Below are 14,515 nucleotides of genomic sequence, written 5' to 3' on the forward strand. Positions count from 1 at the left end.
ATGCTTAGGCAGAGGGGGAACTGGACTACCCTAAGCCCCTTCGAGGATGAATCAGTATTCCTGGATGCGTTTGGATCCCGACCTTCCACCTCCTGGGTGTCTCTGCCTTTTGACCCACTCATGTCCGTGGTGGCTCGGAAGGTATGTTCAGCACCAGACACAGTGGAACCCACCCCCAGAAGACCCACTAAATTCATAACGGCACCACAGGATAAACAGTTTTTGACCAAAGATGTCCCTGTTGATGCCATGGTGGTAGCAGCGGCCACGAAGAAGGAGTTGGCTGAAACTTCATCTGTCCATCCCCCTAACAAGGAGTCCAGGACGATGGATAGATACGGGAAGAGGATGTTCTCTTCAGCGACCTTTTCTATGAGGTCTCAATTACTTGTGCCACTTTACCTGCCTTCAAAGGGATCTCCTTAAAGAGCTTGGAGATACCCTCCAAGATCCATCAGCTGAGGGGGCCCGGGCTAAGGCAGCCTCCCAGCTGGCGACTCTTAATTCAGTGATGAACTCCTCCATGAGGCTCATTTCTTATGCAACCGATGGTGCGAGTAGAGCCGCAGGCACAGGTGTTGCTCTAAGGAGATATGCTTGGAGGCTATGTAACTTTGCGGAACCTTTCAGAGCGTCTTTCACCAGCACCCCCTTTGATGGTTCCTCTCTTTTTGGATCACAGGTGAAGGACACCCTTACCAGGTGTGAACAGGAAGGCAAGACTCTCTCTGTCGTGGGAGTCCGTTTTTCCACTCCTTCCAGACCATATCCCAAGGGTCAGAAGAGCGGAAAGATGTGGTTCTGGAAATCTCAGGGAGCCTTGCCGGACACACGCGGTGAGTTCCCATCCAGGGGCAGAGGAGGGAACAATAATAGATGCCGCCCTCGTAGCAGAGGGGGTCCGCAAAACCAGGGCAGCAGAGAATCCTTCTCTGAGAAGCCCTCCCACCATCCCTGAAGGGTTGCCTGACTGCTCACCTCCGGAGGCAGTCGGGGGAAGATTATCACTGTACCCAAGAGCCTGGCAAGACATAACACAAGACAAATGGGTATGGTCAGTTATATCCAGAGGCTACAGAATACCCTTCATTCGCACTCCCGTGAAGTCAAACAAGTCCCTTCCAGGTGTTCCACCCAATCTAAGGGATCAAGCAGTACAAGAAATTTGAGAACTGCTAAGAAAAAGAGCCATCCAGCAAGTCCCAGCAGACCAGCAAGGATCCGGAATTTACTCAAGGTTCTTTTTGGTACCAAAAAAGACAGGGGACTGGAGACCCACTCTGGATCTCAGCAGACTGAACAGGTCTGTACAAAGAACCAAGTTTCAGATTGTCATGCTACAGTCAATTATGCCCTTTCTGGGTCAGGACAATTGGATGTGCTCTACAGATCTTCAAGACACGTACTACCACGTCAAAATGGACAGATGCTCCAGAAGATTCCTCCGCTTCCGACTGGGAGCCAGCCATTACCAGTTCAGAGGTCTGCCCTTTGGTCTCACCACAGCCCCCTGGGTGTTCACCAAATGCATGGCAGTAGTTACCGCTCACCTGAGATGGCAAGGATTCCAGGTGTTTCCATATCTAGATGACTGTCTCCTTACTGCTACCACCAGGCATCACCTTCTGCGAGCCAGAGACTTCACTATCGAGACTTGCTCCAGACTAGGTATCTCAATAAATTTCAAAAAGTCTGCATTGTCGCCCTGTCAGTCTATCACCTTTATAGGCGCAAATTTAAATACAAAAGACATGTCAGCGAGCCTTCCACCAGACAGGGTATTGCTGATTCGTCAGCATGTACAGGTCTTATTAGCATGCAAGAGAATTCAAGCCAGGTTCGTCCTGCAAACTCTAGGTCTCATGGCAGCAGCTATCATACTTGTTCCTCTAGCTCGTTTTAACATGAGGATCCTCCAGTGGCTGCTTTTCACCCAATGGTCCTTCCAGCAGCTTCCCCATGTCTCACATGATTATGATCACAGAAGCATGCAAAAAGCACCTTGCATGGTGGATGGTCTCCACATCAGTACCCCTAGGCAGACCATTTGTACTTCCCCCTCCATTTGCTACGGTTACCACCGACACTTCCCTGATCGGGTGGGAGGGGGGCATTATCAGGGCTGGACAGTCCAAGGCACCTGGCAACCTCACGAGTACCACCTGTCTATAAACGTCTTGGAGATGAGGGCCGTGCTTCTAGCATTACAAGCTCTACAGGTCTCTCTTCCTACCGGGACCATTGCAATTCAAACGGACAATATGTCAATAGTGTGGTACGTCAACAAGCAGGGCGTAACCAAGTCCTACCCCCTATGTCGAGAAGCACTCAGACTCTGGCAGTGGGCGATCTCTTCCCAGTGGTTTCTGATCGCAATGCACATCCCTGGAAAGTCCAACGTCATAGCAGACAGGCTGAGCGGAGCAATTCTCATGCCTCACAAGTGGTCTCTGAATCAAGTAGTTGCGGACCAAATATTCCGCAAATGGGGCCAGCCTTGCTACGACCTTTTTTGCCACACCCTTCAACAGCAAATGCAACAAATTCTTCTCTCTCCTTCCACTTCCCGGACATTCCCCCAGAGACTTTCTAGTCCACGATTGGCCTCAGGGACTTTTTTATGCATTCCCTCCGTTTCCCCTTATTCCAAAACTGATACAGAAAACTACCGTTTTGGGCTGCAAAATGATCCTCATTGCTCCTTATTGGCCTTGACAAATGTGGTTCCCGTTCCTGCATCATCATCTTCTCGAGCAGCCTTGGACTCTGGACCCAGTTCCAGACCTTCTGATCCATCAGTCGGGCGGGCTGCACCAATCCCTGCAATGTCTCCAGCTCACTGCTTGGTTGCTCCACTTCCAACCTTAGCCAGGCTTCAGATATCTCCCCGTCTGTGCAGGAAATTATTTTATCATTGCACAAGTCTACCACTAGAAAAACTTATGCTAGTACGTGGAAACGTTTTTCTTCCTGGGCAGAGACTAAGAGTATAGACCCCTTTTCAGCCCCTATACACCACATTTTGGATTTTCTTGCGGAACTCTTCCATTCTGGGTCTGCTTCCACTACAATTAGAGTTCAGTTAGCTGCAATTTCAAATTTTCACACTGGCCTTTCGGGAAATAATATGTCGCATAAGCTGTGTAAAGCCTTTCTCAAAGGTACCACTCTGCTCAGGCCTCCAGTGAGAGATCCTCCGCCTCTGTGAGATCTAAATTTGATTTTAGCTTTCTAATATTGCCTCCCTTCAAACCTGCAGCTTCTTGTTTCCTGAACTTTTTATCATGGAAAACTCTATTTCTGGCAGCCATTACTTCAGCCAGAAGAGTTTCGGAACTGCAGGCTCTTTGTTCCCGTCCTCCGTACCTAGTGTTCCACAACGATAAGGTTGCTCTCAGGACTAATCCTTCCTAAGGTCTCTTCAGAAAATAACTTGAATCAGTCCATAGACCTTCCTGTGTTTTTGCCCAACCACTCCAACAGGGCGGAGTACAAATTGCATCAGTTAGATGTTCACAGGCAACTAAGCTTTTATTTGCATAGAACGAAAGATATCAGGAAATCGGACCAACTTTTCCTTTCTTATGCTGAGAGTAAACAAGGTCTTCCAGTCTCAAAAGTAACCTTGTCCAGGTGGTTAACTTCTATCATCACATTTATCTATCAACCGAGGAATAAAGAATTACCTGTTAAACCAAAAGGCCACTCCACTAGAGCTTTAGCCACTTCTGTGGCCTTTCAGGCTAGGTTGCCCATGGAATCTTATTTGTGCTGCAGCTACGTGGGCCAACCCACATACCTTCATTTCACATTACAAGTTGGATTTGGTTTCCAGGAACAGAGCTGATTTTGGTTCCACTGTTCTGAAGAGTTTGTTCCGATGAGCCACCCAGGATTTTAGGTGCTAGGGACGCTGTCCCAACCAGCAAGAATGAAGGTGAGATAGACAATTTAACATAAAGAAGTTATGTACCTACCATAATGTTCCATGTTAGTTGTCGTCTTCTCGCCTTTTTTCTTGCGTCCCACCCTCCATCCCCCTATCTTTGTAGACCGAGATGAGTTCCTTATGGTTTTTGTTCGCTGGCTGAGTCTTCTCTGGCTATTCCTTTCTATCTAGTAGCCTCTCTGGAGGTTTTATATATTCCAAGATAGGATCAGTTCCTTTATTATGTCTGCAGTTAGTCTTACCAAACAAGATCTGGGTATCTAGCGCCAGGCATCATGGGATATGGGGTGGCCTCGAGCCAGTATGCAGCTCTCGAGCTTTTGAAGATGGCCGAGTCGGAGCCAAGGATCGGCTCTGAACCCAACCAGCAAGAAAGAAGGCGAGAAGACGACAACTAACATGGAACGTTATGGTAGGTACATAACTTCTTTTTCCTATGGTGGGCAGAGGCTTGCCACCAAAACAAGGGACTGCCATTCACTCCACCCCCTGCCGCCCATACCCTAACTACAGACGCATCAGACTATGCTTGGGGGGCTCATCTGGCAGGGAAGTGCATACAGGGCAAATGGAGCCCAAATGCACCTTCATATCAATCAAAAAGAGATGCTAGCTGTACAGAATGCACTAACAGCCTTCAAGGACTACCTTCGTCCAGGACAAGTAATGATAAAGACAGACAGCACCACAGTTATGTGGTACATAAACAAGCAGGGGGGGCACACACTCATACCCCCTTTGCAGACTAGCCATGGCATTCTGGAACATGGCCTTGACCTATCAAATTCAAGTACAAGCTCAATTCCTGCCAGGAAAGCTGAATACTCTGGCAGATGAACTAAGCAGAAATCTCATGGACCCATACGAATGGAAACTGGAACCATGGATTTTCAACATGTTGGCATGCAAATGGGGGAGTCCAGACATAGATCTTTTTGCCTCACCCCAGAACTATCAGTTGGACAAATTCTGCACAAGAACCCATCATAAAAAAGCCTGGAAAGTGGATGCTGTATCATTCAGCTCGAAAAACCTATCAGTCTATGCCTTTCCCCTTCTGCCTCTGCTCTCCAGAGTTCTACTAAAGTCAAACAGGACAAACCAAAAATGATTTTGATTGCTCCAGACTGGCCTCGCCAACACTGGTAGCCACTCCTGCGCAGTGTGTCACACCTTCCACCATGGCACCTGCCTCAGACACCTTACTGTCTCAGCAGAACAACCAAATTCTGCACACTCAGCTCCAAACTTTGAATCTTGCAATGTGGCTAATCACCTAAATTCACCCTTGGCATCCCTCAGCAAACCTGTGATAGATGCCATTTTGGAGGCAAGAAGGCCTAGTACTAGAAAATCTTATGCTGACAAATGGAAAATATTCTGTGCCTGGAATCAATCACAAGGGATAAGCACAACAGTGCCCAATATTCCTCAGATTTTACAATACTTAACTGAGATGCTTCACAAGGCCCTGCCCTTTTCTTCCATAAAAATCCATGCCTCAGCCATTTCACCTCATTACAACACAGATCCTCCCCTCTTCTCTCATCCTCTGCTAAAGCAGTATCTTAGAGGGGCCAAAAACTTAAGACCTCCCAGGAGAGCTCCAACCCCTGCCTGGGACCTCAATTTTGTATTGGAAAAACTCACTCTCCCTCCTTTTGAGCCAGCTGCTACTTCGGACTTAAAAATTCTCTCCTGGAAAACAGCTTTCCTTTTAGCAGTCACTTCAGCTAGTAGGATTTCCGAATTACAGGCTGTTATGGCAGTGGAGCCTTTCAGTATTTTTCATGCGGATAGGGTGTCTATCAGGACCAATCCATCCTTCATGCCTAAGGTGGTATCCACTGTGGCTCTTAATCAGACCATTCATTTGCCAACTTTCTTTCCCAATCCACAGAAGAAGGGGGAACGGATTCTGCATTCAGTGGATGTACACAGACAACTTAGATTTCACTTAAACAGGACAAAATCTGAACAACTACTGCAGGGGCAGAGGGAAAGGCTATTTCAAAGCAGACTATTTCCAGATGGATAAGCCATTGTATTCGTGTCTGCTATTTGCACCATGGTAAGGCTATCCTCCAGGGGATCAAATCTCATTCCACCAGGGCTGCATCTACTTCTTCAGCCTTTCTGAGAGATATTCACACCAGAGGCATTCTAGAAGCTGCTACCTGGAGCTCAGTTCATACGTTCACCAAACATTCCCATTTACCTTTCTTCTCTAAATCCAGAGCTGGCTTTGCCTCTGCTGTCCTGCAGGGCGTTATAGTTGGTCCTGATGCTGTATAAATCCATCCTCCGACCATAGCTTTCGGAATCTACTCAAATGTAATGACTGCAACAGTGAAACACAAAGAACATAGTACAGTTGTGTACACTTACCATAAATGTAGATGTTCTAGTGTCTTCACTGCTGCAGTCCTGGTTATCCTCCCTCCAACCCCGATGTCCTTCATGGATGCATCTGCAGTCATAACAAATGGGTTGTCCTGTCGTCAGGCAGCCCTTCGGTCGGCCGGATTCCAAAGTCTGGGTCCGGCTTCGGCTGATGTCACACTTCACCCGACGTCATCTCTGCTGGTCTTCGGGTATAAAGGCATCAGCCGACGCCATTTTCCTCAGTCTTTCTTGCCGTGGCGCCGAAGCAGAAGCTGTTCGCAAGTGCCGGTCGGTCAGATCCAGAGATTACTACTACTGAATACTACTCAAGACTTCTAAAAGCTAAGTACCCGTTGGGGACTCTTTCTTGCCTCAACCGATGTCAGAAAAAGTCAATAACTGTTTAACTTGTGGGAAACAAATACCTCATAAAGATTTCCACTCTTACTGTCTGCCTTGCTTAGGCCCAGATCACGACGTAGCAGCCTGTTCGCCTGTGCTTCCTTCAACCGACGAACGCAGGCGTCGGTCGGAGTTTGCTGAACAGTTTTTCGCTCAGATTTTGCGTACATTATGCCGTCGGATCCTCCGACTACCCAAATTGTTAAAAACGCAAAGAAAAGACCGACACTCGCGGTCAGCGGTTTCGGCGAAACCACGGTTAAGCAAGTCGCGAGTGTCTCGGTTTCGGCGAAACCGAAAACCGTCAATTTTCAGCGAATCCATGACTACTACTGAGGCTCCTGCTACCTTAGTTGAATCGGCCTCAGAAATTTTGCCTACAACTGTGGTTCCTAGTGATTTATCAGACACCATCCCTTTGGATGTCTCTACCCCAGCACGTGGTGCTGCTAGGCCTCCTGCAGCCATGTCTATTAAGGCCTTTGCCAGGGCTAAAGCAGCCAAATCTGCTAAGTCAGTGCCTGTTAAGCCTCCCTCACACAGGCCCACTTCAAGTGCACAAATGCTTACTCTGGCAGAAGATTTAATATCCTTAATTAGGGATCCCAATCTCACCCAGACAGGGCCTCTCAGCCCCAGAAAAGAGACCTAGAGCAGAGCCCCGAGCCAGTGTCCTCTGATGATTCTGGATGACTCAGACATTACAGACCAGCCAGAGGCTCCTTTTCTACTTATGAAGATTCCGATGCTGAAGAATCCATTCCAGCTGCCTCTCCACCAGAGGAATTTTCCTTTGGGGAAACCTTACATGCCATGAGAGAACAATTCCAATGGCAGGGACAAGATTTCTCAGATTCAAGAAAAGGCTTAGGACTTTTCTGCACTTACCACAACATAGGCCCTTAGCTATACCTCCTGTACTGCCTGTTGTGGATGATGCATTTAATGATGTTTGCACTGCTCCTGATTCTTTACCTCCAGCCCCTGCCAAACCAGATAGATTTTACAGGGTGCCAGACACTCATCACCACCTATACAAGGCCCCACTTGCAGATCCGAAACTATATCCCAGGGGCCTAAGGCAGTAGCCTCGACCACAGCAAAAACCCTATTCCTTCTGAAAGGGAATCCAGGTCCTTAGAGAGATGGGGAAAAAGTTTACACCTCTGCTACTCTCTCAGCTAGAGCTTTAAACTGTCAGTTTCAAATGATCCAATACCAAGAGTTTATGCTTGATCAGTTAACTAAAAACTGTCCTCTGATGAATCCTTAGATAAGAAATATGTATTAGAAATGGTGAATAACATCCAACAGGTTAGTAACCATTCCTTAAAATGTGGCTATGATGCACTGGAGGCTTCATTTAGATCAGCCATGACTGGCACAGTGATAAGAAGGCATGCATGGTTGAAAGAACAGGTCTTACCGGATCATGTTAAAGCAAAGCTGTTAGATGCTCCTATGGATAAGGCCAGTCTATTTGGTACACCTGCCCAGCAAGTAATGAAGAAAAGGGAAGAAAAGGCAAAATCTGTACAAACAGTTAAAGATTTCTTACAGGTTCAGCCCCCAAGGTTTAGCAGGAACTGACCTGCCAAAAATTGGTCCTTTCCAGACTCCACAAAATCCCAAAGGGGCAGGAATAGACGCTCTAGAGGCAGAAATCAATCCAGAGGAGGTGCCTACAGAGGACGACAGTGGCAAGGCAATAACCGAGGCACAGACACAACCACTGCCACTGCAACAGGACAATCACAGTGACTTGGCTCTGACACCGCCTACCAGGGAGCAAATAGCAGCACCTTTAGGCGGAAAGTTAGCCTTATTTTCGAAAAATTGGCACTATATCACAAAAGACAAGTGGATTTTGCAAACCATAGACCAAGGCTACGGTTCCACTTCCACACCTTACCAGTAAAAGAGGAATGCCAAACCTACCTCCAAATCAAAAATAGAAGCTCTACAGCAGATAGCGAAATTAACAAAGATGAGAGCTGTGGAAAGAGTACCAATAACAGAACAGGGCAAAGGATTCTACTCCAGACTCTTCCTAGTACCAAGAAAAGAGAAAAGTTGGAGACCTATTCTCGACCTGTCCGTCTTAAACACATACATCATTGTCCCAAAATTCAAAATGCTGACCCTACAGCAACTTCTTCCCATGCTGGGCAAGGAGTGTTGGCTGGTAACTCTAGATCTCAAGGAGGCATACCTGCACGTCCCCATTCGACCAAATTGCAGAAGATACCTCAGATTTCTTGCAGGATCAGAGCATTATCAATTCTCAGCATTGCCCTTTGGCTTATCTACTGCCCAGAGTATTCACAAAATGCCTGGCATCAGTAATCGCTCACTGCAGACTACAGGGAATCCAAATTTATCCATACCTGGACGACTGCCTGTTACAAGCGGACAACAAAAGCAAGCTGACAACAGATTTACAAAGGGTCATTTACTTGCTACAAGCCCTGGGATACACAGTCAATTTACAAAAGTCAAGGCTGATACCATCCCAAACAAGAACATTCTTGGGCGGAATTGGACACAGTAAAACAAATGACATTCCTAACTGCAGAAAAACAAAAGAGCTCCCTCTTTACTTCTTGGCATTAACAAAGCAGAACAAACTAACAGCAAGAAAAGTTCTGCAGGCCTTGGGCTTCATGGCATCATGCATAATCTTGGTCCCACATGCCAGACTGCATATGAGAAAGCTACAGTGGTACCTAAAGAATTTATGGTCTCAGCACAGGCACAGCTTAGAAACAGAAATCCCACTAATCCCATGCCTAAAACAGGAGTTCCTATGGTGGGCTCAAGCATGCCAGTCAAACCCAGGCTTACCCTTCCACAACTTTCGAGCAAGCCAAACCATCACAACGGACGCCTCAGACCTAGGATGGGGGCACATGCTGGACAAATGCATACAAGGATTGTGGACTCAAGACCAGCTGCACCTGCACATAAACCAAAAAGAAATGCTGGCAGTAAAACTGGCAATCCAAAAATTCAGACCATTCCTCAAAGAAGGCCATTTGATGATAAGGACAGATAACACCACAGTCATGTGGTACATCAACAAACAGGGAGGCACTCATTCATACCCCTATGCAGAATGACTTTGGACCTTTGGAATCTGGCTCTCAGCTACAACATCCAGTTACAGGCAATATTTGTGCCGGGAAAAGAGAACACCCTAGCAGACATGTTAAGCAGAACCACCTCGGATGCTCACGAATGGATGCTACACCCGGACATCTTCAAGACCATCACAAAGAAATGGGGAATGCCACAAATAGATCTATTCGCATCCCCACTCAATCACCAGCTCAAAAATTCTGCACAAGGACATTCCACCCACTTGCATGGAAGGTGGACTCTCTATCCTTCAGCTGGAAAGGCCTGACAGCATATGCATTTCCACCTCTTCCCTTGATGCACAAGGTACTACTGAAAATCAAAGAGGAACGTCCAAGGATAATCCTGATAGCTCGAAATTGGCCAAGACAACACTGGTACCCATTGCTGAAGAGCATGTCTCGAGAGAATGTGGTCAATACCCTGATGCCTTTGATGTTAACTCAGAACAACTACAACATCATGCATCCAAACCTAAAAACCTTGCAACTGACTGCCTGGAACATCACATAGCAGCAACTAACCCAGACCTTTCCCAAAGGGTTAAAGACATTATCCTTGAAGCCCGCAGACCTTCAACAAGAAGGAACTATGCAGGAAAATGGAAAAGGTTTGTCATTTGGAGTACTGAAAGAGGAAAAGATGTGTCGAACATAGATATTGCTAACATTCTGGAGTACTTGGCAGAGCTTCTACATACAGGCCTGTCCTATTCCTCCATCAAGATACATGCATCAGCTATTTCAGCAGAATACAGCTTCGATCCACCTGTCTTTTCGCATCCTCTACTCAGGCAGTTCCTCAGAGGGATCAAGAATGTAAAACCTCCTAGGAAACCACCATTACCAGCATGGGACTTGAACTTTGTGCTAGAAAAGTTGACACTCCCTCCGTTTGAACCAGCAGCAACAGCAGATCTGCAACACCTGTCATGGAAAACTGCTTTCCTACTGGCAATTACCTCAGCAAGGAGGGTTTCGGAACTACAGGCCTTAATGGCAGTGCAACCCTTCCTAATCTTCCATCAAGATAGGGTGTCCATGAGAACTAATCCTACATTTATGCCTAAGGTGGTATCCAGAGTGTCTTTAAACCAGGCAATCCACCTACCTACCTTCTTTCCCAATCCACAGAACAGGGGAAAGACTGCTGCATACCTTGGATGTACATAGGCAGTTACGCTACTACCTGGACAGAACCAAAAGTAACAGAAAAACTGACCAGCTTTTAGTAGCCTATGCAACAGGAAGGGAAGGAAAAGCAATTTCCAAACAGACAATCTCCAAATGGATAGGAAATTGCATAAGATTCTGTTACTCCTACCATGGAAAACCAATTCCACAGAACATAAGACCTCATTCTACAAGGGCTACAGCCACTACCACAGCTTTCTTACGAGGAGTGGCAACCAAGGACATTATTGAGGCAGCTACTTGGACCTCCGTGCATACATTTGCCAAGCATTATAATTTACCTCTATACTCTAGATCCCGAGCAGGGTTTGCCACTGCTGTACTGCAAGGGATCCTAACTACACCATAATTTTTCTTCCTCCACCCCTAGTTTGGCTATGGTATTCTACCCATTTGTTATGACTGCAGATGCATCCATGAAGGACATAGTACAGTTTTGTACCTACCATAAATGTAAATGTCCGAACTGGATAGCATCTGCAGTCAGGATTACCCACCCTCCTTCCCTCTGTGGTACTCCTAGGGTATTTACCCTCCTAATAGCTAGCTGGGGAGTCTCTTATGGTGTATTTGTTTGTATATATGTACATACATGCTTATTTTTTGTGTTTGCCTTCTACTTTTTTGGAAACATTGGCATTTATCCAAAATTTAGCCTTCCAAGAGGGCAACTGGCATCTGGGGCAAGAAACACTGAGGAAAATGGCGTCGGCTGATGCCTTTATACCCGAAGACCAGCAGAGATGACGTCGGGTGAAGTGCGACATCAGCCGAAGCCGGACCCAGACTTTGGAATCCGGCCGACCGAAGGGCTGCCTGACGACAGGACAACCCATTTGTTATGACTGCAGATGCTATCCAGTTTGGACATCTACATTTATGGTAGGTACAAAACTGTACTTTTTTTCTCTTACTATACCTCTTTTTTCCTTTACTATCCTTAAAAGCCTTTTGGTGTATTTGCTTTTGTTTGGAGGTATATTTTTGTGTTTTTACTTACTTAAATATTTGGCTCCACATTTGGGGGGCACCAGACATCTGGGGCAAGAAAAACTGATGTAATTGCGTCGGCTGCATGTTTTATACCCCTGACGACCTGACATCATGGAAGAAGGGACAGCAACCGATGCAGGACCCAAGACTTTGATGTTCTTCGTGTTTCTCTGTTGCAGTCATTACATTTGGGTAATCTGCTGGCAGGTTGCCCTCAGTCGGCCTGAATAACAAAGTCTTGGGTCCTGCGTCAGTTGCTGTCTCCTCTTCCATTATGTCAGGTCGTCAGGGGTATAAAACATGCAGCTGATGCCATTTTAATCAGTCTTTCTTGCTGTGCGGTGCCCGAAGCAGTTTGCAGGTGCCGGTCGGCCGACTCCTGAAATTTTCGTATTCGAGTTTCAGAACCGAAGTCTTCAAACTAAAGTTAGGTACCCTGTTGGGGAAACTTTTTCTTGCTCCTTACCGATGTCAGTAAAAGTTAATAATTGCATTACTTGTGGGAAGTAAATACCTGATAAGGATTTTCATTTGTACTGTATTCCTTGCCTAGGCCCTGATCACAATGTGCCTTGCTGTTGGTTTTGTGCTAAATTTAACCAACGCACTATTAAGCGTTGGTATATTTTTGCTTCTAAATATTTTGGTTCAATATTTAACTACCCTGAAATGTCGTCGGTTAGCAATCCGACTACCGGAGTTCACAAAAACGCAACCTTCTGCTAAGCCAGTCGCCGGTACTCAGTGAGGCGCTTTCGCAGCCCCTGATACCCGCTACTTTTGAGTTGCAGGCCTCTACCGAGACCGATTCAGAGTCTGGTATGCCACGAGATTCGCAAAGTATTGAACCTGCAAATATCTCTCCCTTGGATGGGTCTGGAGCCACTGAGCAGGCACCGGCTTCTTAGGGTGTTTTCAGGCCTCAACATTTTTATATTAAACCTTCGCCAGCAACAAAAGCAAGGTAAAAAACAACTTCTATGTCTAAAAAACTGACGCATGAGCCACGTGCTCAGGTCCCTATGCCTAAAAAACAGATGATCAAAATGGCTGAAGATTTAATTACCTTGATCAGGGGTGCCCCACCCCCGCTAAGAGGCCTAGGCAAGTCACTAATTATGATTCTTCAGATCAGGTTTCCATTTCGTCTGATTCCTCTTCTGATCAGGAATTTTCTCTTCCACCCTTTCAGGATTCTGATGCAGAGGATTCCATCCCATCTGCATCTCCTCCTGAGGATTACTCTTTTGGAGATACTTTGCATACTTTAAGGGAACATTTTCACTGGGAGAGTCAGGACTTCTCTGAATCAAAAAAGAGGCTTAGGGATTTCCTTCTTCTTCCTCAGCATAGGCCTTTGGCAATACCTCCTGTATTAGACATTGTTGATGATGTGTTCTCAGAATCAAACATGGCTCCTGATTCCCTACCTCCGGCTCCTAGTAAGCCAGACAGATATTGCAGGGTTCCTGACTCCCACAAATTTCTTTTCAAAAATCCTGCTGCTGATCCTGAGACTATTTCTCAGGGTCCCAAGGGTGTTAAGGCTTCTACAGCCAAAAATCCTACCCCTTCTGATAGAGATTACAAGGCGCTGGATAGATGGGGTAAGAAGGTTTATACATCTTCACCTTGGCAATCGGAGCTTTAAACTGCCAGATGTCCTTCAAGGATGCATCTGCAGTCTTTACAAATGGGTTGTCCTGTCGTCAGGCAGCCCTTCTGTCGGCCGGATTCCAAAGTCTGGGACTGGCTTCGGCTGGTGTCGCACTTTACCCGACGTCATTGCGGCAGTTATTCGGGTATAAAGGCATCAGCCAACGCCATTTTCCTAAGTCTTTCTTGCCGCGTGGCGCCCAAAGCAGAAGCTGTTCGCAAGTGCCGGTCGGTCAGATCCAGAGATTACTACTACCGAATACTATTTCGAAGACTTCTATAAAGCTAAGTACCCCGTTGGGGACTCTTTCTTGCCTCAGCCGATGTCAGAGAAAGTTAATAACTGTTTATCCTGTGGGAAACAAATACCTCATAAAGATTTCCACTCCTATTGCATACATTGTTTAGGCCCAGACCACGACGTAGCAGCTTGTGAACAGAACAGGCTGGAAAACATACTTTGCAATGTGGTTTTGATTCCTTGGAGGCCTCTTGTAGGACCGCCATTACTGGATCTGTGATTAGAAGGCATACCTGGCTCAAGGAGCAAAATATGCCTGATCATGTTAAAGCTAAATTGTTGGATGCCCCTTTGCAGCATGATACTCTGTTTGGTAATAAGGCAGAAGAGGTTTTAAAGAAAATGTAAGACAAAGCTAAATCTATGCAAACTGTAAAAGATTTCTTGCAAGTGCAGCCACCCAGATTCAGTAGGCACTGGCCTACTAAAAAGTGGTCCTTTGTCAAACAGAGCCACTCAGGGCAAACCCAGGCGCTCAAAAGGCTCCAGATGACAATC

This window comes from Protopterus annectens, chromosome 4.part0, assembly GCF_019279795.1.
Source record: "Protopterus annectens isolate FY-2018-M chromosome 4.part0, PAN1.0, whole genome shotgun sequence".
Lineage (NCBI taxonomy): Eukaryota > Metazoa > Chordata > Ceratodontiformes > Protopteridae > Protopterus > Protopterus annectens.